The sequence below is a fragment of the Phalacrocorax aristotelis genome, chromosome 1, assembly GCF_949628215.1.
Source record: "Phalacrocorax aristotelis chromosome 1, bGulAri2.1, whole genome shotgun sequence".
NCBI classification, from domain to species: Eukaryota; Metazoa; Chordata; class Aves; order Suliformes; family Phalacrocoracidae; genus Phalacrocorax; species Phalacrocorax aristotelis.
This window is the reverse complement of record NC_134276.1, coordinates 60,936,889-60,962,436: the sequence shown is the minus strand read 5'-3', so window position 1 is coordinate 60,962,436 and position 25,548 is coordinate 60,936,889. Positions and strand designations below refer to the sequence as shown.

At 38.0% G+C, this 25,548-nt stretch overlaps 1 protein-coding gene across 3 annotated transcripts in view; it reads left to right on the top strand.

The window, feature by feature from the left end:
* Positions 1–25,548, top strand: part of FGF14 (fibroblast growth factor 14) — a 411,526-nt gene that overhangs the window by 204,473 nt on the left and 181,505 nt on the right. Inside the window, exon 2 of one of the 3 annotated variants that reach the window (XM_075090213.1) lies at positions 25,292–25,331. The exons of the other annotated variants lie outside the window; for them this stretch is intronic. The gene's annotated coding sequence lies outside the window, so the exon portion shown is untranslated. The remainder of the gene's footprint in view (positions 1–25,291; positions 25,332–25,548) is intronic. 3 annotated transcript variants of the gene reach the window in all.

The window sequence follows — 25,548 nt, the reverse complement described above, 5'->3', positions numbered from 1 at the left end:
AGGCTTTCTCATAAAGTTTGGATTTTAGTGGGACCGTTCGTTTGGGTGAAGTTGAAGTAAATTCAGATGCTTTTGCAGAATTCTGGTCTATCACCCCAATTAGTACTGTACTGCAAGCCTACCCTCAGAACTGGCTGCTTCACTGAAGGTCCGGTCTCCTCCTCTGTTTGACAAAAGCCTGTAAATTGAAAGACCTTGCGGCCTCTTGGATTTTACCCACATTTTTGAGAGACAGAAAGCGCTTGCTCACCCATGCCTTTGAAGCTGGGTATATATCTCAGTTTAATAATTATGTGTTGGAGACAGGAACATTGATCCCCGAATTTCTTGTAAAGTAATAAGAACTCTTTAAATCGCATCACAAAAACATTGGAAGGATTGCTTATCATTTATAAAGCTGCCAGTACCTTTATGAGATGCTTATGTGTTTTCCCCTCAGTGCTTAGCTGCCTTTGGGATTAAGTTTTCACAAATATATTATTTGCTCACATTTATCCGTTCTGAAAATGTAGTATACCAAGGCTTGCTGGCCTGCTCTTCCTTGTCCTGCCCCTTGCCCTAGCTGCTTTTGTTGCATTAAGGTGAGACAGTCTTACTACTTCTTTCTCCCCCTCGTATGAGATCATCAGATCTTTTTTAAGTTTATTTATGCCAAAACCTAGAGACAAAATTCTCTAGGCATGATCACTTTGAAACAAGAAACAAATATGTTAGTAATCAGAAATAAAAATAGAGTTTAAAACAGTGGTAAAAAAAATTATAATATTTGCTGACCACTAAGTCTTTCTTACAGAGACTAACTTATTTTCACTACAGAACAGCTGAACAAGGCAAATAAAATCAGCATAATTGTCAGAGTCATAGTTACAATTCTTAAGGGGATTTATACAAACATGACAGAAAGTTAATGATGAGAGAACGATGAAGGAATGAATTAGAGATGCCTGCATTAAATTAGTTCATTGCTCACAAGTACTTTGGAGGATGTTCCCTAACCTGCAACCAGTAGCTTCCCAATGAACTCAGAATGACACAAGCCTGCCCCTCCGAGGGGGCTAGTATGACCGTTCATCACACTTATTCAATCTTTAAATAAAGAAACCTACCGGCAATGCAAGTAGCACCACTCTTTCTTCCCTGTCTGCTGTGAAAAGTTCTTACTATAACTCAGAATGATCTCCCTATCATTTAAATATTTGTCCCTAGTATTAGGATGTTGTCTCCTCTGACTACGCCTGAAAACGAGCTATGAGAACGTGCATAAAAAATCTATGTATGAATTTGAGCACAGTGGTCTCCAGGGCCATCCCCAGCTCACCTTCTTTCACAGGGCTGTACTTCTCCCAGAGTTTGTAAGTACAGTAGGTGGAACAAACCAAAGCAGCCGTGCCTGTATCGCGGCATTTAAACCATGGTTATTGTCACAGTATGATACTGACTGAATTCAGGTTTTATATTCAGTACAGGAATGCTATTGTCTCACTCTGTGGTTTCTCCCCTGCAAATCTCTCAGCACATCTTTTAACATTTTTTCCCTCTTCCTACTCCACTCAAGAGTTAATAATGTGTTAATTTTACCAGGCACATGCAGAGGATTTCAAGAAAATTGAGCATCTGTTTTTGATTCTGCAATCATTACCTATTTTTTAAAGTGCTGCTAGAGATTTGTTAGAAACAAGGATCAGACATCTTACTCTGCAATAGCATCTCATTATCTGTCCTCTGAAATTCCCATTTTAAATTTTCTATCTGAAAGGCAAAGATAGTTACCAAACAGTCTTTTTCTTAGCTGAGAGGACTTTTAGCTAATTCTAGAACAGCAAACTGCCAAAAATTCCTCGGCTACTTTATGCTGGGCTGTAGCATGTGTGGATTATGGATGTTAAACTGCTGTTATGTTTAGCTGTCTTCCAGAAAGTGGTGTTTGGTGGAGATAAGCACACAAGTTCAGTGATTTGGCATGGCTGGTGCTGCAGCATGCAGTTCGATGAAGGGAGAATGACCTGTGGTAGCTTCCGTTTCCCTACAGCAGCCGGTTTGCCCACACCGATGCTCTGCAGAATACCATTGCCTGCTGGCTCATACAATTTTAAAAATACATAGGATGGTGTGTGATGATCCATTGCTTTATTTAAGACAGAGGAATGATGGGTATCAGCCTTATGGGCCAACAAAGCTCTGATAAATCGCTGGTGAGAGGAGAATGCTAACAGGTGTTTCGCATGCATATGGAGAGCAGCAGAAGAAAACGCATCGGCAGTACCTTCTCTTGGAGGGGTCAGTGAGAAGACACAGGGTGAACAGATGTCTCTGGCTCCTGCAGGCTGTTGCTAATTTCTCTGATCGGACTGTTCAGGACTAAATCTGCTCACAGACCTCGGCACAAAGCAGCCTTCACCAGATCGAGCCTCTCTGTTCATGCTTCTTCACTGGCCAAGGAGGGCAAAGTCCTGCCTGGCAGGAGGGGCCAGGAGCTCCAGCTCCTGTATTTCTGCCATTCCCTTTTCAGTTTTGTTTTGATGATGCTGTTGTCCTGCACTGCTGACATGGACTGTGTAAAGCTGTGACTGAATTACGGGAGGTTGTTTCCCATATGATGCCTCAAAGACCCGGAGATGAAGATGCAGGAGCAGGGCAGCCTCCAGGGCTGTATTGCTGCTTCTTTATTGAGGCTAGTTTTGGTTTTCATTCAAAAGTTTAAATTGTACTAGGAGACAGTGCACAGTCTAATCTTGTTCTGATATTTCCATGGCCTTGCCGGACTGCCTTGTATTGCATATAAAAAGCCAAAAAGCTGCATTTGACGTGTGATTCCCCAGGCAAGCTATCTGAAAGCACGCTGCTGCTAGCATCAGAGTTGAATAGATGGTGTTGTAAATTATCCTGTTCTTCTGCTCAAAACAGAGATTTGGATCAGGATGTGAGGGGAATAGGGAGTTGTTTTAATATTCTGAAATAGTTAAAATTTGTAACAATCTGCAAAATGTTGTGCTTCAGGGAGTATAAATATCTTGCAGGGGATAATGAAAATGTTGGTGGTAAATGTGTTTGAAAATTATGAATTTGAATACAGTCTTGTGTGTAATTATTGGAGGTTACCATGCGATTAATGTGATCTTGATGAGGAACTGGGATAGGGGAAAGAAAATGAAGATGCTTCTCTTTACCTGTGCCCATGAATAGAATATTTATATATTCTTCTTAGTAGGCTATTTCTATTTCCCTCCTGCTGCCCATAGGAAAGTGCTTCAGAGAACAATTAACAGCATTCTACTTCCCTTTATGTGTTGTTTTGCATAAATTTTGCAATAATTTAACTGATTTTTCCAATACTTGTGGCAGTTAGCTATTTTGACTCCAAAGATGAAGCACAGTCAAACAAACCATCACAGTTTCTTTGAGGGGAGAGTTTGTTTCCTTATTAATAAATTAAAAACAGATTGTGCTTGTTTTTTCATTTCAAATCCCTGAGTCACTACTGGGAATGAAATAGTTTGATAGTACTGGTAATGCTATGGTTTATATTGAATAAGGGAAAAACTGATATTTTTTCAGTGGTTTTCTCCTTTGGGTCATTAATAGCAAGGGGGCATGGCATTTGTTTTTCTGTTTTTTGGTTGTTCTATTTTTTTTTTCTTGCTTGTTTTTAACTGGTATTGATAGAATCTGCTCAGCACTGAAATCCATTTCTCCCACGTCACTGCTGTGGGTGTCAGGATGACCCCAATCAAGGTTGGCCTGAATAAATCTGTCTCTATTACAGTCATGTCTCCAATTGCACTGCTGTCATCCTGTAAATAGACATCTATGTAGACCTCTTTCTGCTTTAGTATTTCTCATTGACGTGATTTGTTCCTGAACACCCTTGCTTTAAGAAAATGGTCTTGGGTCATTGTATTCACCACTGGTCACCACTCCTGCCAAAGAGTAGGTGCTACCAAGAAGCAATGCTGAATCCTGTCAGACTACCTAGCTAGGCACATTTGATATGTGGGGTACTGTAGCATGAGAGCCACCTGCAGGGTTTCACTGCAAGGTTGCGAGGCACTGGGACATGCTCACAGCTTCTAGGCAAAGGTCGGAGAGTAGGAGGAGTAGCTATAAAGGTACTAATGACATATTGCAAAAACAGTGCAGTGTGAAAGCTACAGATACTTCTGTGTACCAGTAAGAAATTTGCATGAGTATCTGCTCCCTGCAACATCCAGGGCCCTCTGTCTCCAGTGACATACAGGTATGCTCTGTCGTCCTGGCTGCGAAGCTTCACCTGAAACTTCCTCTAATGGACACCAAAGTGTTTCACAGTCCCAACAGAATGAATTCAGCCAGCACAGCAGAGTTTTCTCATGAAACTTTACTGTGTTACAGCAGCCTGTGGTCATAACTAATACCAGCCTGTAGCAAGTTTACAGGAACAGCTGCAATATTTAAATTCAAATAGTGCTTGATGTCAAACTCTTAAGGGAATGAAAAAGATTTGCCAGCTTTAAATATTACCAATTTCTTGTATTTCTCTCTTTTCCTGATGAAGAATTCCATCACGGTGACAAAGAAGAGTCATGCTGTTTATTTAAAAAGCTGAGAGTGCATATTTGTAAGCAAGGAGGATAAACGTTTAAGTGTCAGCAGTAAGGCCTCCACTGCAAACTGACTGTTGAAAAAAGAGAAATAGTATTGCTTTATGGTTAAGCCTTTTTTCTCCCCAGTACCAGGCTTTCTGGTGATAAAGCAGTATATATTTATAAGGCAGTAATAACCCCCTTCTTAATGAAGAAAAAAAGATAATTTAATATTAATACATTTCCTAATGGGCTGTATGCCATAGGGAAATTGAGCCTAGAAATGGGAACGATTGATAAGAGACTGTTGTATTTTCTCTACCAAATGAGAAAAATGAAATACGTATGCAAAAGACCCGAAAATGGGGCTGGTTTAAAAATAGGGTGATTTTGTTAGGAGGCATTTCCTTCCTCCCTCTGCTGTTTATTTTATTTTAGGATGTGTTCCACAGCTTGCGCCCTCACCTTCTGGAACTTGTACATCTCTTTAAACCAAATTGTTGTAATGCATATCGAGAGCTTTGAGTATTAATACCAAGCTATATTAATCATCTGAATTTCTACTAGCATGCAGTAAGTGGTTTAAAGGAATACTAACTCAAATCAAATTTGCTCGGTTAAAAATACCATATTTCAAGCTCCTCATTGTATAGTATTTTGATCAGGTTTTGTCATGTTAGTGTGCTTTTGTTGGGGCTTTTCAGTTTGTTGCCCTGTGTTCCGAGAGAAGAGAAATATCTGCAGCCACTGCTTTGGGGAGTGCTTCAAAGCTCTGCATAGGCAGACCTTCCTCCAAAACCCATTTCAGGCTGTTTGTGTCTTTTCAGGGTTTGCAGTAGCTTTTGGTTCAATGTGCTGGCCAATAGTATGTACGCATAGCAATGTGCAACTCATGTTTTAGTAGTGTTACTCATATGCTTTTTCACAAGTTTATTTAGATTTGATTATTTCTATGGAGCTGACTTTGTATTGCTAAAAGCAACACTGACATTTGCTCTTCTGAAGCAAATACCTCTTGTGAACAGGTTCACGATGGACCTCAAAAATATATTGCCATATGAGCAACTGGAGGATGATCATCACTGGCACACTGGGAGCATGACTGTTCTTCATGTGTGCTCTGTGTGCTTCCTGGTCCAGATTCGTGCTGAGGAGGAGAGAGGCAGGCTGAGGTCCTCTCTGCCTCCCCACTGCCACGCATGGCACCCAGGCTGGTGCCTTACAGCACGGTGATGACTTCCACTCAGGCCAGAGCTGTGCTCACTTTTTTTCCTATATGATGTGTTGGGCATTTGCTTCTTTGGGAATGATCATGGTTATCTAAAGGCAAGCATGCAGGCAGTTATATGTACCAGTGTTGAAATTACTCTACTTGTTCAAACCAAAGGTCCACCTAGCTCTGTTTGGCATCACTCAGTAACAGGTATTTGGGAAATAATAAGAATAGGGTGGGCAAGTAGGGATACTTTTTCCAGAAAGTTGTTTCCCAGTGACAGTCACTTTAGAGGCTTCCAGAGTCAGAGACAGTATATTTTGATTTAGTTTGACTCAGAATTTTTGCCTGAGAACTGGCCAAACCAGTTTTGCAGCCTGTTTATGCCTTGATTCACCTACAGTATCCAGTGACAAAAACCTTGACCACTGAATTTTGTTTCTTTCATATCTGTCTTCTCCCAGCTTCATTTGGTGTCATAGTTCTTGTACGCTTGCTCTCTTTTTAACTTCTCTATGGCACTTCTGAGTTTACAGAAAACAGTTATGCTCCCCACCACCACAATATTGTTGTCGAGGCTGAAGAATCCTAGTTTATGTAACACTTCAAACTTAATTAAAATGCTGAAAATTTTCCAGTCTTTTCTAATATCCATCAACAAAATTTAATCTGAACTTTCACCTGAAATCCAAAATGCATTATGGGAATGGAAGTAACCAATGGCCCAGTTAGGGGATTTTTATTTTTTCCTTTCCTATATCAACTGTTTGCTGTATCTGAATAATGCTTTTATTCATTTTCTTTAAAAGAAGAAATACACACACCACACCACCCCCACAAAAAAAAAGGAAAACTAGCTATCCATTCTAAGATGATCTTCTTAAGTTTAATTTTCCCTGCCTATGGCCTAGATTTTTGGTTGCATCATTAGGAAACAATAGAGGATTAGCTTTTCTTTTATGAGTGTACATGTATGTATGAGTGTGCATGTGTAATAATAACTTTTTTTCAGCAGTTGCTGTGGAAAACAGCATTGTGTGGTGAATCATACTTTGACTTTTACTGAGTAATGTCATTCTGCTTATTTTACAGTCATTTTAATTACAAATATTTGTTGCCAATTAAAATGTTAAGAAGTGGGATGTATGTTTAAGTGGAGTCTGAATACACTTTAAAGGTGATGTTTTTTGTAGTTTATTGCATGATGTGTGGCATTTTTATTGTCACTCTATAAAAGAAAAAATAACATAGAATGTTACAATACCAGGTTGGAAGGGACATCAAGGATCATCTGGTCAAACCTATCTTGGCAAAAGCACAGTCTAGGCAAGATAGCCCAGCACCCTGTCCAGCAGATTCTTACAAGTGTCCAGTGTTGGGGAATCCACCACTTCCCTGGGGAGATTATTCCAATGTCTGATTGTTCTCGTTGTGAAAAATTTCCCTCTTGTGTCCAGTCAGAATTTCCCCAGGAGTAACTTGTACCCATCACCCTTTGTCTTTTCCACATGACTCCTTGTAAAATGGGAGTCTCCATCGTCTTTGTAGCCACCTTTAAATGCTGGAACATGGTGATAAGGTCTCCCCTAAGCCTTCTTTTCTCAAGGCTGAACAAACCCACTTCTCTCAGCCTTTCCTCATACGGCAGGCTTCCCAGTCCTGTGATCGTCTTTGGTATAAAATTCTTTGTCGTAAAAGTGGTATGTAGGAGGACTTGGGAGGGGTAGTTTCCCTGTCCATCAGACATGTCTGAATTTAAATTAATTCTGTTCTGCAGCAGGACTGAATGTTTGGGATGAGCTGATGGTCATGTGCATCTGTCACAGAATAGCTAATTACCCAGTTAAGACATAACTGCATTTTTTTTGCCATTTCACTGTATTTAGTCATTGGATCAAAAAGAGCTTTATAATCAACATTCACTGGGGTATGGACACCGAGGTTAAAAAGTACCTCCTGTAAAGTTTTTCAGTGAGTGGATCTTAAATGGGGTCTCCATATTCCAAGTGTTGCCCTTGCTGGGGACGTTATTTAAATATTACTTCTTTAGGCTTTATTTTTGCTCCTTTTTTCTTTCCTCTTCCCACCTCAAAAAAACCCCCATCCATTCTTGTGAAAAGTTACAAATGTGTTCCAGTCAAATGTTTGGCTTTGGTAAATCATTATTTTGAGGTCTTTTCACATCTGCTCCCTCTTTTTTTTTTTTTTTTTTTTTTTAAAGAAGACGATATCACCCTGCACTGCACAGAAGAATTGCTGATGAGCTGCTCTTAGACCATTAAGTGAAACAGACAGGAAGTGGGAGAAAGCTCCTAATTTCAATTAACATTTCTGAGCAGAAGCCAAAATAGTTTAAATAAAAATAACAAGAAGAAACAGAAAGTTGTCATAGCAGACTAGTATTTCACCAGTCAGTTTATGGTAAATACATATTTAAAGCTTCATCAATTACTTTTTTCATTCCCTATCAACTTCCTTTAATGATCTTAACATCATACCTGATTTCTATAGACTTTATAAAAGGGACTAAACAAAACCAAACCAGAATCTGACATAACCATTTTCATGCCTCTTCCTTCTCCTATATATAATTTTTCTATATTAAAGCTGTTTCATGAAAACTTTGAAATCTGTAGTTGGAATAAAAAATCAGAACTGTTCAAAGAAGGTCATAATAATTTTGGTGTTTAATTGTCACTTAATCGAGTAATTCTTTTTAACTCATGTATTATATAACAAATTCAGTGAGTAATCGGTGGTTATCCAAGTGGGGAATTCAAGTTGTCCTCACGCTTGTGACAGAGGAGCTAGGGTAATGAAAGATGAACGTGCACGTGAATAAAACAACAAATCCCTGGCAGTATTAAATGTGATTCAACATCCAAACTACAGAAAGCCTATAACTTAATTTCATCTAGATGATAAACTAAATCCAAGTCTTGAAAGATGTTAGTCTTTGTCTTACCCCTCACTTAAGGTAATAACTCTTCTTCATCACCAGAAAAACAAAAGAAGAGAACATCACATTAGTTTTCATTTTAATCTTGTTTTCTCTTCACATCTTAGTATTTTTGCATTTTTTTTTCAGTGTCTAGTTCCAAATTTTTAATCATATGAAAAAAAGTGATAAAAAAACGTTGCTTCCGTTATTTACCACCATTATTTACCACCTCTCTTTGGCATCCGAACATACTTGTCTTCATCTGCAGGCTTCCTGAACCCCCAGGCCAAACCTATCAAGCCTTTCCTTTATGAGGCCTAAAAATGATGTAAAACATATAATGAATGGCAAATAAACAGAGACTGGAACTCTGAGCCTTATGCCTCCTAATTCTGTGTCCTTCATATGTTCTTCTTGTTACTCTTGATTCAGATAGCTCTCCCATATCTGATTTATTTTTCCCTTGTTAGCAGGAAGAAAAACTTTTGTGATAATAAGTGATGCTTGGTTTCAAGTCTTCAAATATGGTATGTCTCAGGGGTCTAATGGCAACTGGATTTCTTGTATTAGTGTTTTGCGTTATTATTCTAATTCCTTTTTTCAGCACGAGCTGATGTAAAAAAAAAAATAAAATGAAGCATTATGGAAATAAATAACCGTGATGCACCAAATATACCTTGAAAACTTGCAAAGTTAAGCAGATACAATTACTTGCATCCAAGTTAATCCAATGATGCATTAGCTAGATTAACAGAATTTGTATTAATTAATCTGTATAGAGGAGGAGAACAGAAGATTACACAAATTACGTTTTGCCCTTGTATTTTCGAGATCTTTCTGTTTTCTCATATATTTTTAAAGGCCTTTATTTTATGTGGACTGTCTAGCCAATAGTTTTGTTTTATATTTCTAAATGATTCAGCAGTAAGCATTATACAGTACTTAATAACCTGAAAACAGCTGATCTTACAATTTACTGATCTTTATGAGTATATGGTGGGGTCCTTGTTTTTATCTCCAAATTAAATTTCTTCAACTGTAACTAAGTAAAAAGGAGTGCTGGTGAGTTTTATTTCTTTTTTAACAGCCCTGGTATGTATTGATCAGGATTATTTCAGCTTTATGATAGTATCAATATTATGTCTTGTGTTCCAGGTTATTGAATCTTTCTCAGAGCTGTCTTGTGTGTCATAACATTTTGTAAATGTAATTGGAAAGGTGCAACCGTTCACTCCCTTAGGGTATTTTGGGTTTTTGTTATTCTACTAGTGCATTTAGAAAAAATAGAATAGCTTGTAGAGCAACTCCTTGAGTTTTGTTTATGTTTTTATTCAACATTATCTAGGAGAATGTCAATTTTTGGTTTTAGTGATAAAACCAGATATCACTATTGAAGCAAACTCAGATGAATGGGCCAAGGTGTGGAAGATAACAAAAAGATGGTGAAGCAGCATAGAGGAGGTGGACTGTGAATGGTTTGTTTCGTTTTTGTTGGGTAGCTTCCCCCAGTGCAGACCTTACCTGAATCATAGCTGTTTAGTGGAGATGATGCATTGAAGAAAGCTGTGTGTTCAATGGAATATGACCTTAATTTTATCACTCACATTATTTCAGGAATTCTTTATGGGAAAAAATGCTGAACCATCTCATATTGCAAATAATTGTTGTTATGAACCGATAGCTGATAAAAAAGTTTGCAATTCTAAAGGTACATCCAGAAACTAGTTGAAAATGAATTTTTTTTGTTAAGTTTCTTCTTAACTTCTGAGTGCTTCTATATTATGTTGATGCCATTTGACAAGTAAAACAAAGATTTAGGTTAATATGACAAGTCAGCTGTTCTTTTGCTCTAACAGAGCCTCTGAAAGTTGGTTGGTTGGTTTGTTCCTTTGTGCATATGCTTGTCTTAAAGTGTTCTTTGCTTTGTCCATTACATCTCAGAGGATGAAAAACATTTTTTTTTCCAGAAATGTGATTCTTGAATTGGTGCAAACATGTGGGTTCACCTGTATCATTAAAAAAAAAACCCAATCATTACAGTCTACCCTTCTCAAATGTTTTAAGTTTCTAATAATACTGCAGGTTAATAATTATTGGTTTCTAAAGTAGCCAAGACATATTTTTCAGGGTCCACCCAGAGGTTATAGATATATTCTGCTAAACCTCTACAGGCCTCTGTCAGTTGAACTTGTCCAAATACAAGGGATTTAACCAGGATGCCTCTCCTTCATAGTACCTTTTCTAGTTAAGGTTGCCAGTTGTGTGCTGAGTCCATCCACCCTTGTGAAAAATTTTGGAGGTCTGAAACAAATTATGGATGAAGAGAATTTTAACTTGTGGTTGTGCTTTTTCCTCTCACTTTGCCAAAAAGCAGCTGGGGCACACTATAAGAAAACTTAGGAGTTGGAGACATTTTTGGTGCAGGTAGCCATATACACTGTCAAGAGCATGGGCTTCCAGAACAGCATGACGTTTTCAGCAGTAAAAAGGCCACTATTCTCTATATGTCTTAAGTACGTAAAGGACAATGTGCTTTCTTTTACATGCACCAGCCAGTAAAATACTATTTTATTTTTTAATTGCAAAATACTAATTTGTAAGTATCACCTATAAGGTTATATTTGAAGAGAGAAAAATCTTTGAAAACACAGGAAAAAACTGGTTTTGAGGACTGGTCCCGAGATGGTATTTACAGATATTTGTATTTAAATACCATATTAAAATATTTATAGATACTTATAGAACATATAAAAATAATATTATTTTACCACTAGTAAAATAAAAACCCAGATGGGGGGGTGTGGGAGAGTGGGGTGTGTTCATTAGATGTTTTCTGGGATTTTTGCCCTTACGCATGTTTAGCACCATTTCATCCATTGCTTTTCAGTTTTCCTTCTATCTAAAAAGATTTATTTTTGTTCAAATAGAACTGCACAGGGTTGTATTTCCATGAAAGTAATCTGGCTGTATTCCGCAGATCAATGAATAAAGTGCTTTCTGTGGCTTCTCATAGTACCTGCATGACTGTCTGACCTACAGGAGATTGGCCTTTCTGATTTTTCTCTTCCTTCTGTTTATTTCATGTATTATTGTACATAAATGAGTAAATGCAAGCTTTAGTTACTGTAAGTTTTCTTCATTCAGCACTATATACGTTTAAATGAACTGTTTAAGTGTATAATACTTCAATTACATGAAAAAAAAAACAAGATCACGTGCATTTTTAACAAGTTTTTTATAGTTTTTCTAAAAATGCTCGATCATTTCTATTTAATAACTTGCTCTGAGGTTGTTCCAAAGTTTTATTAACTGAAAGTAATCCTCTTAAATATGTAAAGCATCCTCTCTCAATTTTTGTTCCAGTGTTAAAGTAGTTGAATCAAAACTGTCCTCTGTAATCTGTGCTGTATATGCAGCCAGGCAGAAGTTTGAGGCACTAAATTCCATAGATTAGTGGATAAAAAGGTATGCATATTTGCATATATAAATTTGGCTTGTGATATGGCTTGTGTTTTTCACCGTTGTGATGTGCAAGTCTTCTTTCCCTTGCATGTGGTCATCTTTTCCCTGTTTCCTGAGCAAAGACACTGGGTGAGGGGGCAGAGTTGCGTAGCTGCAGCCAAAGAAAAGGCTGGAGAGTGCACAGAACATCCTCTGCACTTGCACAGCCCGTCATCATTTCTATTTTCTTGAATTTATCATTGGCACTTCCCTGTCCAGATAAGAGTGATTTATTCCAAACTGTGTTATCAACAGAGCTTTTATTTTGGTGTTTCCAAGTTTATCTGGTATCGGTAACCACATCTCTACTTTGCAGAGGCAAAAACATAAGTTAACGTGAAAATGTAAGCGTCACGCTGGCAGTGCTGAAGTTATAATGTTGCTTATAATGCTCTTCTGAATGATATTACAAAACCCCACATAAATGGCATATAAATGGCATGGTTACTGTGGAAGACAAACAGTGATTTACTGCTGTGTGCGACGGTGCTTTCACTCATTGTGGGGAGTAGCTGGGTGTCGCGGTGGTTTTCTGAAATGCTGTAATACATTTGAAATGTTTCAGACTGTAACACTAGGACGAATAGTAATATTGAGTCACAAAACTGAAGGTGGGGAAGCTTAGAAATATAGATAAAATTGCACATGGGAGCTGTTGATACTACCTAGGAGTTGAGTCTTCTGTTTAAAATATGGTATGTATCACTTCTTCCATAGATATGGCAGCTAACGCGTATTTCCGGACACGTGGTTGCAATAAATGATGGTTGCAATTCCAGAGAAGCTCCTGCGCTTACCAAAGCTGTTCTTTTGAAAACATTATTTACAGAGCATAATTAACCTCCTGCCTTTTCATGTTCCTGCTGTATACGAGTAACTGGAACAAACAGCTCTGTTATAATTATCTTCCTCCACTTTCTTCCCTCTCAATTTTCTCAAAAATTTTATTACAACTTTCACTTTTTTGTATTTCCTATATTATTTGCAAGATTTTAATTTTATGTTGACTTTACCAGAGTCATGGAGAATCATTTTGTTTGGACATAGCTGTCAGGAATTTGAGAATACAATGATTTAGGGACTTATGCAGAGCTTTACACTCTTATTATTACAGTCAGCAGAGCTATCCATTTTTTAAATTCTTCCTCATCAGAAGGTGATATTTTTCCTTCTACTCCACTAGTCTTCTGAGTAAGATGTTCTACAATGTCACTAGCCTGATATTTGAAAAGTGGTTTTTTTCTTCCACAATTCATTTTATCTTCCATAATTTGCATTCATATTTTCTTCAGCCAATTCTGTTTTAATTTTATCCCAAAGGAAGGTTTAAAAGATCCCATATTTTTGAAATATAAAATTTTTCACAAAATTATTGTTTTCCAGAAGAGTAACTAAATACTTTGTTGATTTTCATTTAAAAAACAAAGCCTTGAATTATTTTTAATTTTGTTTATAATACAAGTGCTCAGGTTCCCACCATTCATCACAGGGTACAGTTCCTAGTGTAACACACAGTTACAGCCAAAAGAGCATCTGTGCTGTCTCTGCAATGGTACCCATCTTACATACTTTGCTTAAACACAAATGTCCTCTGCAAAGTCTTTTTGTGAGGCAAAGGTGGCAATTTACTGCTGCTATTTTGACTGAGGTTGCTGGGCATCTTCAGGTTTGCCTTCCTAGATCTGATTTCTAGGAGAGACTTAGAGGCTGAAAAAAACCACATCTGTGGGAGGGAAGAAAGGGGAATAAGAATTAGGTTGTAGAGCTTAAAAAAGAAGACAGAAAAGCTATAAAAGGGCAGAAAGACAAAAAGCAAGGGTGTTATGAAGGCAGCGAAAAGGACAGCAGTCATACCCTCTCCATGACAAAAAATCCAGCAAAAACTGAGTAAAGAGGTTTAATATGTCATTTGTCTTGTACCATTTGTTAACAATCAACAGAGATGCTATTCCTGCATCTCTGGTAACTCTTCATCCCTGTGAAGGGGGGAAATCCTAATAGTGATGTACAGAACAGCTGTGGCCAGGACCCCAGATTTGGTGGGTCTGACTTGTGTTGTCCTAGTGCCACTTGCTGGTTCATTGCCTGACTAAACAGCATCAGGGCAAAGTGCAGCGTGGACTAAACCCTCTGATAACTGCTGGTCTGTAAGGAGAGTGAAGGAGAGTGTGGGCAAAGAACTACTGAAGCTCTGGAGGATAAGGAGCACTCAGATGCTTTTTCTTGTGAAGGTGGCTCCAACTGTGGTCTCCCCAGCTGCAAGGCAGTGGGTTCATACCAGGTTTTGGAGGCAAGGCTTTTAAGGTCTTTACATGAATGCAGAATTTACCCTCATTAATAGTGTTTAATCATTTTGTATTCTGGAGGATGCTCTGGAGTGGCAGATTAAGTGGCTGCTGAGCAGAAATGTGTCTGACCTGTTGTACCCCTTGGACTCTTACCTCCTCATAATGTCAGAGATGGTAACTGGAAACCAGTACTTTTTCTGTCTTTTCCCTCAAATGACTTTGGATGGTGGACACTTGATATCTATTCTGGAATTTGACCATTAGGTGGTCTTTATAATATATAAAGTAAATGACCTTATGGGAAGAAAATTTCTATTTCTTCTATTTTCTTCTGACCGCACTTTTTCATGTGACTGGCAATAATGTAATTGCAGACATGTCTTGTTTGTATCTTATGTTTTGACTAGAATGAATAACTAAATATTTTTCCCCTTTATTCTGAGCATAGTAAATGTTTATAATCTGGGAATTTTTCACTCCATAGTAAATTGATTCACTCTTTAGTAAAAATACATATTTTTGAAGCTTCATTAAAGACCTTGTATTTTTGCTTTTCATAGTAACAAAGCAAGAAGTATTCTTTCAGCCTCAATCAACAGGAAGAATTTTACAGATAATGAAGTAATTCACTCTCTTAGGTTTTGTTTAATTGATATTTTTTGGGGGTGGGCTTGAGAGGTGCTTTAAATGAAACTATAAACAGGTATCACTTTCAGTCTTCATTTCAGTGGATTTTCTTAAAGAGAATATCTTGCTGGGATGAATTGGAGCCCAAGAACTGAGGGAGAGCAATTATGAAAGCTGAAGCTGTACGTACAGAAGAAAACATTTTGTGAATACTCCTTGGCATGGCTCTGTAAAGCGTGCTTAGCACAGTGAGAAACATGGCCAATAGTCAAATTCTTCAAATGCAGCAAGTTCCAACCAATTGTTAACATTAAAAAAAAAATATTATCTGACAAGCTGCTGAAGTCCTACTGGCTTCAGAAATCCCATATACAAGGCTTTATAAGGCTGAAGACGTTGTATTCACTTGCTTCAAGTGACTTAACAAGTGGTAGTTTCACAGTGGGCTGAGGTAGTCCCATGTGGGGACACCGCGTCCCATGTGGGGACGTGCGTTCTTGGACATGCAGTCTCCTTGAAGTGTGGCAGCATCATCCGTCTATGCCAATAACAGCTGATTTCCTCTTGTCTCAGTTCAAGAACAGCTGATTTGTCACTCGTCATGCTGCCAGCTAAGAGGGACATTTTATCTGGCAAGAGGAAGATCTTATCGCTTTTGTTTTCTATTTTATTTTAGTTTATTTTTAAAAACGAGACCCTTTATCCTAAACAGTTATCAAAGACTTTCCTAGCAGTATGAGAAAGTGTCAATAAAATTTGGCAACCTTAATTTCAAATAGAACTTAGTGAAAAATTGCTAACTGGGTAGAATTTAGAAGCTTTCCGTTTTCCAGAGCCAAAGATACTAGTTTACAGCAGAATAATTTAATTATATTTCACACTGCATTATTAAAAGTGCTTAAATCAAGAGAATGTGCTGAGGCTGTGGCCTGTTGTGCAAGCTATTGATTAAGCTGAAATACTGATTGGAAAAAAATCTAGGTCATTTATCATTTAAATTTGCATTTGAGTATAACAATTAAATCCCTAAAATCTGGATACAATTTTTTTCATAACTGGTCTGCTGCCTTTCGATTTTCTTAATAATTACATGCTAATAGTGATGATACATACTGAATATCCATCCATGTGATGAGTTGTAACGTGAACCTACAGCAACCTATATCCTAGTATAACTTCTTGTATATGTGTAAGTACAGAAGAGGTTCCTTTGAATCAGCTGGGGTGGTGGTGGTGGTGGTGAGATGAGGCATGTAAGATGTTAGCTAAAATTCTCAGCTGTTCACTAATGATATTACTCCTCTCCTAAGCTGAAGTGCTGGATGCGGTGCGCCTTCATGTTACAAAAATTAATTCCCAGTTCCTATGGATGTGTACACAACTAGTTGACTACAAACAGATGACTCAGAGAAGAAGTGTTCATTTGTATTTATTTGCACAATATTTATCTATTTTGTTTTTAATCACCTATAAACTGGAAGACATTTGACTTCTGATGTTTTTAGCTAAAATAATCCATCTTTTGAGATGCAAAGGTTAAAACAGAACTAGTGATGTTATTTTCTAAACCATGTAAGATTCTCAGAGGTTTCTTTAAATTGATCTGCAACAACTCATGTTATCTTGAGAGGTGCTGAGAGTCCTTCAGACTTTGCAGGGAGCTCTTCAGTTTGCAGGGCCTGACTCCCTGAGCTAAGAAATGCATATCCTCTTCCAGGCAGCGCTTAGTTCTGCTTCCCTTGAACTGCATGGCAGTGTCTTTGTTCAGGGATTAATTTTCCCCTCTGGTGATTGCATAATGCTGGATTAAAACCAATTTTGTGATGTGGTCATAATATTCCAAAACATTCTTGGGATAACATCAGAAACCTGAACATCTGAGCAGAGTAATGGATTTTTCCCTGGCTGATGGACTATCAGTCACCTACAGAAATTTGAAGGAGGCTGTGGGTTGTGTGGCCTGGGATTTCCCTGGCTGTCAGCTGTAGAGAGGTCAGGAATGGAGATTACTGTCATCCTTAAAAGATCTATGTCCTCTGATCCTCAGAAGAAACTCCACAAAGAGAATGGGAGGAGGCACTGCTGGCTTCAGAAACTTGTGACGAGCAGTGACAGGTCCCACCTCCTATACTGCTGCATGTCATCTGGCTGGCTGTTAGTGTCCCTGGTATATAAATACCGTTCATACATGAGAAATAAGAGAGAAAGGACATACCATACATGCTGGACTCTGCCACTCCCAGGTGTTTACAGATGTTGCTTGTTGCCTAATGACGGGCAGGTTTAGGGGGAGCAGTGTTACAAGGCAGGGAGGATCACATACATCTTGGGGTTCATTTGTGGGAATGTGGATAGCCTGCCTGTAGGCAGCTTTGCTGCAGCAAGTCTATGATGTGTTTGATTACTATGTTGAATGATATGAAATAAAATTTTTGTTGTGTTTTCCTTATTTGTCAAAAATTTTTGGGACTCTGTGAGACTGAGATCCATTCAAAACTTTTCCTTAATGCTAGACCTGAGACCTGTGAGAAATTCAATAGTGGGATGTGAAGCCAGACTAAATTGTATTGTTTTGAAGGACAGGTGGTTAGGAAATTAAGCTTTTCAATCAGTCTAGGGTAATAAAGCTTTTAACCTAGATGAGTCTTTTGTTGTACATATTAGGAACTATCATGTTTTATTCACTTGGTAAATATACTTTCTTTTTTAGTAGCTCTGAGTACATTGACGCGAGCAGATTCTTGCCTTGTATCTTAATTTTATTATGTCTTATATTGTCCTTCCTTATTATTTCACAAAAGTCAAGAAGGTGTGTAGCAGGCTGTATCTTTTTCCACTTAACATGTTTGCAGACCTGGACATCATGCTGGAAAATGTATTTAAAGTTCAAACTAAGTCCAGTACCATTAAGGTATTTTTCAGTTGGCATGGAAGAAGATTGGGTTTCCCAAACTAGATTTTTCTTCTTCTAAAACACCAGCAAGAAACTCCAGTCTTATCTAGCTACCAAAATAAGGCATCAGCTTTTTTCTGAAGATGCTAAATATGTCAGTTGCTAAGCATTTCGGAAAATCTTTTTTAGGTACCTGAGTGGAAGCTGGGCAATTAGAAAAATCATCTACAAAGCATTTCTTAACGTCCCTTTCTGAGGCTGGCATGTAGAGGAGATAGCTCAGTATTCATTTATTCACTCCTCGGAGAGTTATAGCAGGACCAAGTGAATGTGCACAAATCTAGTCTCTAATCACTAGTCTTATGTAGCAAGTTACAACAACTTAAGAAGGATGAGTCATACTAACTGTAAAAAGAAGGGGCTTTAAAGGGTGGAAGAGACAGGCAGGCACTTCATTTTTCATGGAGTGTGCAGTTCATTTTTCTTTCCTTTTGAGCCTATTCCTGAGATTTTTCAGACTTTTTAAAAAATAAATAGGTTAGGAAATAAACAAGGCATTTGTCATTCTATACAATGTGCTGGACCCATAATAATTGCTGATGCAAGATAGGTACGGCTCAACAGCCGTCGGATATGCCGACTGGACAAAGTGCCAGCCCTGGATTCAAGCTGTTACAGCCCAACATAACGTGTTCTTGTTGCTATAGCACATAATAGTCTTTGAAGAAAAAGTTAATAAGCAATGCACTGACCCCTCAGCACTTCTACAACTGATGTTAGTCAGCTTAGGTCCTATTCTAATGCTTGGGGGGATACAAGTTTTGAAAACAACCCAGTTGTTACATGTCAGAGTGAGTTATCATAGCATATAAAAAGACCTCAGTAATTCAAATGCAGTTCTACAACCTTAGGCATTTAAATACTGTGTCTAAACACACAGATATATTGTATAATTTTTATAGGTTCTGGAAACTATTTTAGGCAGTCAGAATAGTATGCTGTTGAGACCTACAGAAATACCAAGATTTCTAGAAAGATGTTGAAGTGTCATTTCTTCACCTGCACTCTACTTACTGTGTGGATGTTTCCTTCATGTATTTCTTCTTCTTAGGACTAATTATACTCTCTTAAAATCTATTTTCAGCTCTTTTAAATGTCTGCTTCCCTCCTCTGTTAATTATCGTCTATTTTCATTTCTTTTGATGTCAGTCTCCCCCCCCCCCCCTTCTCTTATTCTGCTGTCTCCAATCCTTTCCCATCTCTCCAGAATGTTCTTTTTCTCTCCTCCAAGTGTGCTTCCTGACTGCTCACACAGGGATTCACCTGTGTAGTTGAGATTCACACTTTCTCTTCCAGGTTAGATATCTTGTCATCACCCCTCTTGACTTTTATGTAAAACCTGCATGTAGCACTGTATCTTCTCATCACATGTTCCTGCTTTTCTGTTTTATAAATGCTTTTTCATCTGTTTTCTAAAGTCTTTCATGATGGTCGTCGTGTGCTATTCACTGAAGTTCAGAGGTATCAGATTTGCACTTAGATTGCTGATTTACATTAGAAAGCATATCGTTCATTGTGTATTCTCAAACAAAAAAAGCATATTTCTGTGTCCAGCAACTCAAAATATTACAGATAAATGGCTTTATCTTGAGGCAGAATTAAAGAAGCAAGTAGTCTTTTCAAAGAAATGATGGACAAATAGCCACAACAGTATAGCTTTGCACAGAGATGATATAGTTAGACCTGTTACTTATACTGCAGTAGTACCACACAGGCCCAGTTATAGCCCAGAAACCCACTGTGTGCTGTAAAAACTGAGAGCAAACTTGCTTCACATGCTCTAGCTTTCATATAAGTGAGAAATGACATCCTTCCTCAAGGAAGCATCTCTCTTAAATGTGTCAGTGCAGCAACTATAACAGAGGTCAGCTGAAATATGATGTTATTCTAGTATTTCTTGGATAAGCCTGGTAGAGTAGTACAAATAACTTCTACTTTCCTGAGATCCTGGTGTTCCCTGCAGTCCCCATCATCATATCCCATCAGACCTGCACTTAACTACAGTGTTTATATCCTAGGGAATTCATGCTCTTCTTTCCTTCCCCAAGGCACCTTGAACGTAATTGTCTTTGTGTGCAAATGGCTTAAAATAATAAACATGGCATTGTCAAACTGCAATTGTTTATGAAGCAAACTTGGGATAGCAAAAGGTGCTGATTTATAAATAAAATAAACTAATTTAATTATATGGCTGCATTTTTACAGCTGGTATTTGCTTGACACGTTACCTGTCTACAGTACAGTGAGTGATTAACTGTTGTGACTAGAGAATAATTATTCATTATATTGCAATTTGTGAGCTGTTATGTGCATATCTAATAACTTCAGTTGTACTGTGTAGGCTCTTGGGCCAGAGGATGTTAGTTACCTTTCCAAACAATTATGAAATGTCTATAGTACACTGTATGCACCAGTATGTGCATTTATAGTGAGCTGTCTAGTATATAAGCCTAACTGGCCTAGACGATAAATCCCTGGTCTAGAATCTTTTCACCATTATTTTCATTATGAGGATTACAGTTACAAATAAAACAGGTTCTAGAGAAACAAAGTTGTGTGGTCTTGTGAAGGTTGTTTGCATGCCCATCTGAAATGCGTGAAAAATGTCTGCTATCCTTCATTTAATAAATGTTACCATTATTGTAGATTTGTACTTTTTCACTTTTTTGACCAGTATCTGTATAGGAGTAAAGGCCTGAAAGCTGCAATCCATACTGTCATCTAGTAGGTAGTTTATTCCCTTTTTCCTTCCTTCCTTTCTTCCACCTCCGGCATCTAAGATGTAGTTGTTGGGTGGTGATAGCAATACTACTCTCTATGCTCATCTTTCAGAGATAGCTGAGCCTCGCCTAAAAAAATTTTGTCCTATTTTTGAGATTTCATCTTAATTTTATTTTCATATGTCCCTTCTTCTCTTAGCCCAAGAAATAACTTTCTAAACAACAAGCAATATAGTTCCACCAATTCGAAAGGAGGAAATAGAAAGAAAATTTAATAATGGAAGGTATAAACAATCCAGTTGCATGCTACCTTAGTCCACTGGCTCTCTTAACACTTGTGCTTCTGAGCCCAAGCCTTTTGCTTCCAAAGGGCAATGGGGTGTTCAGGCAAGAGGTATACGGTTTTTTGTACATGCCTTAAAGATAGCTGGGGAGGGGGGGAAATCGTATTCAAACTTTTGCCAACGTTATTGGCCCGTGTGTCACAGGTTGCCTCTGTTTCTTGGAGAAGTGGGAAAATTACATTTTACTAGCTCTGAGCACTGCATGTTGTCATACAAATACCCAACATCGCTGCCACCCTGGCACAGCGCAATCGGTTAGTTGTAGCTGTGTCATTTCCTTGGTCTACTTCTCAGTGCCCCAGGGTTCATTGGCTGGGTTTTTTTTTCCCTTTTTTCCCCTTTTTTTTCTCAGGTGTGTTTCTTCTGCTTGAGCTCACGCTAAAATGCAGGCCGCAGATATAGCTGGGCATAGTCCCTTTTCAGAATTTTGGGAGAAATTTCTATTTCTGCTTTTTTATTGTTAAATCATTAGATGATCCCTCCATAGCCTTTTTTTTTTAAGTCCTTGTATATTCCTTGGCTTTTTTTCTTTTTATTTTCCCCCAAGTATTCTGGCAGCTGATGTGTTCTTTACAGTAAAGCTGTCCTTCATCTCCTCTGCTCAATAGATCATCTTTTTGTAACTGTTATTGTTATTTAGTCATCCTCTTTTTTAATAGTCGTTCACTCTGTACTCTTTCTTCTGTGTACATTCACCGCTTGCTAAACAGAGCATGTTCCAGCTAGAAAAAGGCTGTCCCTTTTGCAGAAATAGGATATTTTCTTTTTGTTTCTGCACTGCCTGACTCTGATGCAGCTTTATGTCTGTCTCCTGCTCAAGCCAGTGGGACGTGTGGTTCAAACAATATTTACATGGATACAAAGCTTTACCAAAAAACCAATTGTTTTGCAGATCAGTAGGAGAGCTCCCAAGTGGGATAGTTTTCTTCTGAGAAAAAAAAATCTTTCTAGCAATTTTGAGTTGAATTTACAAGAGCCTTTGGGATATGAGATTTACCACTAAAAAAAAAAAAAGGCCAATTCAGATTTTGATTTAGTACAGTGTTTCAACAGGTTATATCTTTTCTATCAGAAAACCACCACTCCCCATAAAGCTTCTGCAACTTCAGTAGAGCTGGTTGGGATCAAACCTTTTTTTCTGTAGGAGAATGATAAAAAGTTCTGTATTTCTTTTCAGTAAAAATATGTTTAACTAAAATCAGTACTTTGGTGATTTTTGTCAAAGAACAAATTTTGCACTGTAGGAATTGCTTGTATATTTTTTTGGCGAACTTTTCATTCTAAAGGATCTTCCAGGCACCACAACTGAACGACATCTCTTACTGTACTCTCTGTGGGTTTCATGGCCATTAATGTGTTTTTGGTGAGAAAATCATATGTATTATTTGGAATGAAGATAACTGAAGGCAGAGTTTATGGGCCTAAGAGCATTACACTTGTGTTACCAGTACTGCACAGGGAGATTTGGGCCTCCTTCAGTATTCTGTACTATGTACACTGCGCAGGCTTTACTCCATTTAATCTGGGCAGGCACCACGTATCTGACAGCAAACTGCATTTAATGATGATGTAATCTGACTGCTAGGTCTATTAGGATATTCCTGCTTAATAAAAAGTGTATGAAGGAGGGGAGTCTGAACTTGTATGGGAAATCCAAGCCTGCTGCCCTCTGTCTTCAGTGGCTGATGTGTATAAGCGAAACTTGGCTGGAGGTCAAGGTGGCTGTAGAGTCAAAAACAGGCTCCACTGCCAAAAAGCCAGAAATGTGGCCCCATGCTGCACAATCTCAATCTGGTTATACTCCTTGTTGGAATTTCTACCTAAGATCCCTTCTCTTCTGGAAAACATTTCTGTGGGTACAACAGCAGAGGTGCTGTGTGCTCTGGATCTGCAGCAAGATGCTGACTTTGAGCCTGCTTGAAGGCTCTGGTTCAGGTAATCCAGCCATGAATGGCATATTTAGGGAGCCAGAGGTTGCTGGGTATCATGGGAGCTGTACCACTTGCCAGTGTGTAGTAGCTATGTGTTCCAGTTTGCCTTGTCCTCCCTGACCCACTGGGTCATCTGGTGGTGCTGCATTCTCTTGTGACTTGTGGGTTTTCAGTTTTCTTGGCCATCATCAGCCAATATCTTCTCTTTACTTACTAAAAATAGAAGTTTATAAAGCATTTTGTAGCTACAGCAAGGCAAATAGGTAATCTATTTTGCTTTCAGTGTATTTTAATTGCTCTGTTCCCTGGGAATGACAGAACATTTCTATTTTCTCAGTTTCTCTGAGTTTATTTCTTTTTATATATTAAGTTATTTGATCTTCAACCTGCCTTCAAAGTTTACTTCTGTTGGGTTTGCTCTTGGCAAAAAATTACCTATAGAAGATGAATATTTATTTTGAGTCTTTTCTTGGATTTTGCTTCTTCCCTCACACTGCTGTTCCCTCTTGCTCTGTCTACTCCCGGTGACTTAATTCAAAAGGAGTTGAAGAATTTTAACCTTCATATATTCAAACCTTTGCATCTGGTGTAGATAAAAATTTTATAAAGATCTTTTTATTTAAAAAAATATCACTCTTTATAGTTTGCAAACTTCCCAATACTGTAGTAATTATTCCAAAATGTACAGCTTAATTACATTTCAGTTCCAATAGTTTACTGAATGAACTGTAGGTCCTCTGTAAACTGATACAAAGGAGTGATTTATGTTTTTCTCAAGAACAGCTCTTTTATAATCCAGAACCAGCAGTTACAAGAAACATGTGCTTAAGGTGTCAGAAAACTACATTTCTAAAGCTTGTCCCATTGTAAAATTTGACCAGTTAATGCACGAGTATCTAACTCCCCCTTTCCTACTTTTGGCTAAGCTGCCTACTTATACTTTGAGATTTAAATGTGTGTAGAAATAGTGACATTGCCTCCTCCAGCAAGGTATGTATTTCAACAAACATTCTTTCAATCTTCTTGAACTTATCTGTAACCACCTTTGACCGACTCTCTGTTTAGTAGTAATTCCATCATATTTGTCTTATAACTACAATATCAGTTTCTCTTTATATTTTTAAACATTGAAGCTGTTTTACATCTATTGAGGTCTCTTATTTTAGGATAGTTTTGTTATGAAGTGATCTCTGAAGTTATTGGGTGTTAATTCCCCTTTCCATCAAAAACCATCAAAACCCACTTCTCAGGGTTCAAGAAGTTTCTGTACTTGGTGTATTCAAGATACAACTTGCCAGACAATAAGGAAAGGATAGTCTGTATTTCAAAACCTGAATATTCCAAATTTTTCTCTGTGAGTCTTTTTGAGCCCTCTCATTTACTTCTACACAAACACCCATTGGAGTCAGACTTCATTATTTTTCTGAACCAACTGCTTCCAGATGAAGTTATTTGTGTAGTGTATGTGTTTTTCCTTAAGTTTTCAGCATTATATTTGAATCTCTATACCCCTTGGTTTTCTTAAGAGCCAAGAGATGTACTTGAATCTTCCCTGACGTAGACCACACTTACATGAAGAGTTTTATTCTATGAGAAAGGAAGTTTTCAGTGATTCTTGTGCATTGCATAGTGCTGTGAAGATACTCCACTGAGTACAGAAAAAAAATTAGATGTCTCCTTGTCCATGAGCAGTATATTGGAAGCCTTTTAATCTTGTAGACCAAAGGACTGAGGCAGCAATGCCTGCTATATACAAAGCTGAGATTCAGTTCTTGCCACTATTGTTACCAACAAGACTTATTGCTTAATCTGGATGATTTTGATTGAAGAGTTCCTCAGGCTGGAGATTAAGAGGGGCCTATCTCCCAGTTTCATTTCTTACCACTTCTGCTTGTTGTATGGAATCTTGTTTTGTAGGATGGGAGGAGACAGGACAGCCAAAAGTGTAAAATTTCGTACTGGTAATTGTGTTTGTTATAGTCTTGTTTTCTGCCACCCTATCTTCCTCCCTCTTTCCCCTTTTTACTTTATACTGACTTTCTCTATACTAGTATATTTCCTAATTCTACAAATTTTTTCCTACTTTTTTAAAGACTACAAGAGGGAGAAAGGGTGGAAGTTTACTGTATGTAATACCCCTGTGATTGACAGTCTTTTTACCTCCTGCTTCCTAGTAGGTAGATAACACTTGCTGTATGGGATCTTGTTTTGTAGGGTGGAAGAAGAGGGAGGACTACAACAAACACAAATAGTGGTATGTAATTTTCCCTTTCTCCTTTGTCTCTCCCTACTTACCAGTCTTAACACAGAATGTGCTCAATCCTATGATGATGCCTTGTACTGCTATTTGCTGCTTTTTATAAAAACACATCTTCCCAGTTTTTGTTAGTTAATTGCCTGAAGCATTTAAAAAAAGAATACGAATGAAATATGAACGACACAGAGGTAGTGGGTCAGATTGTGCTCACTCT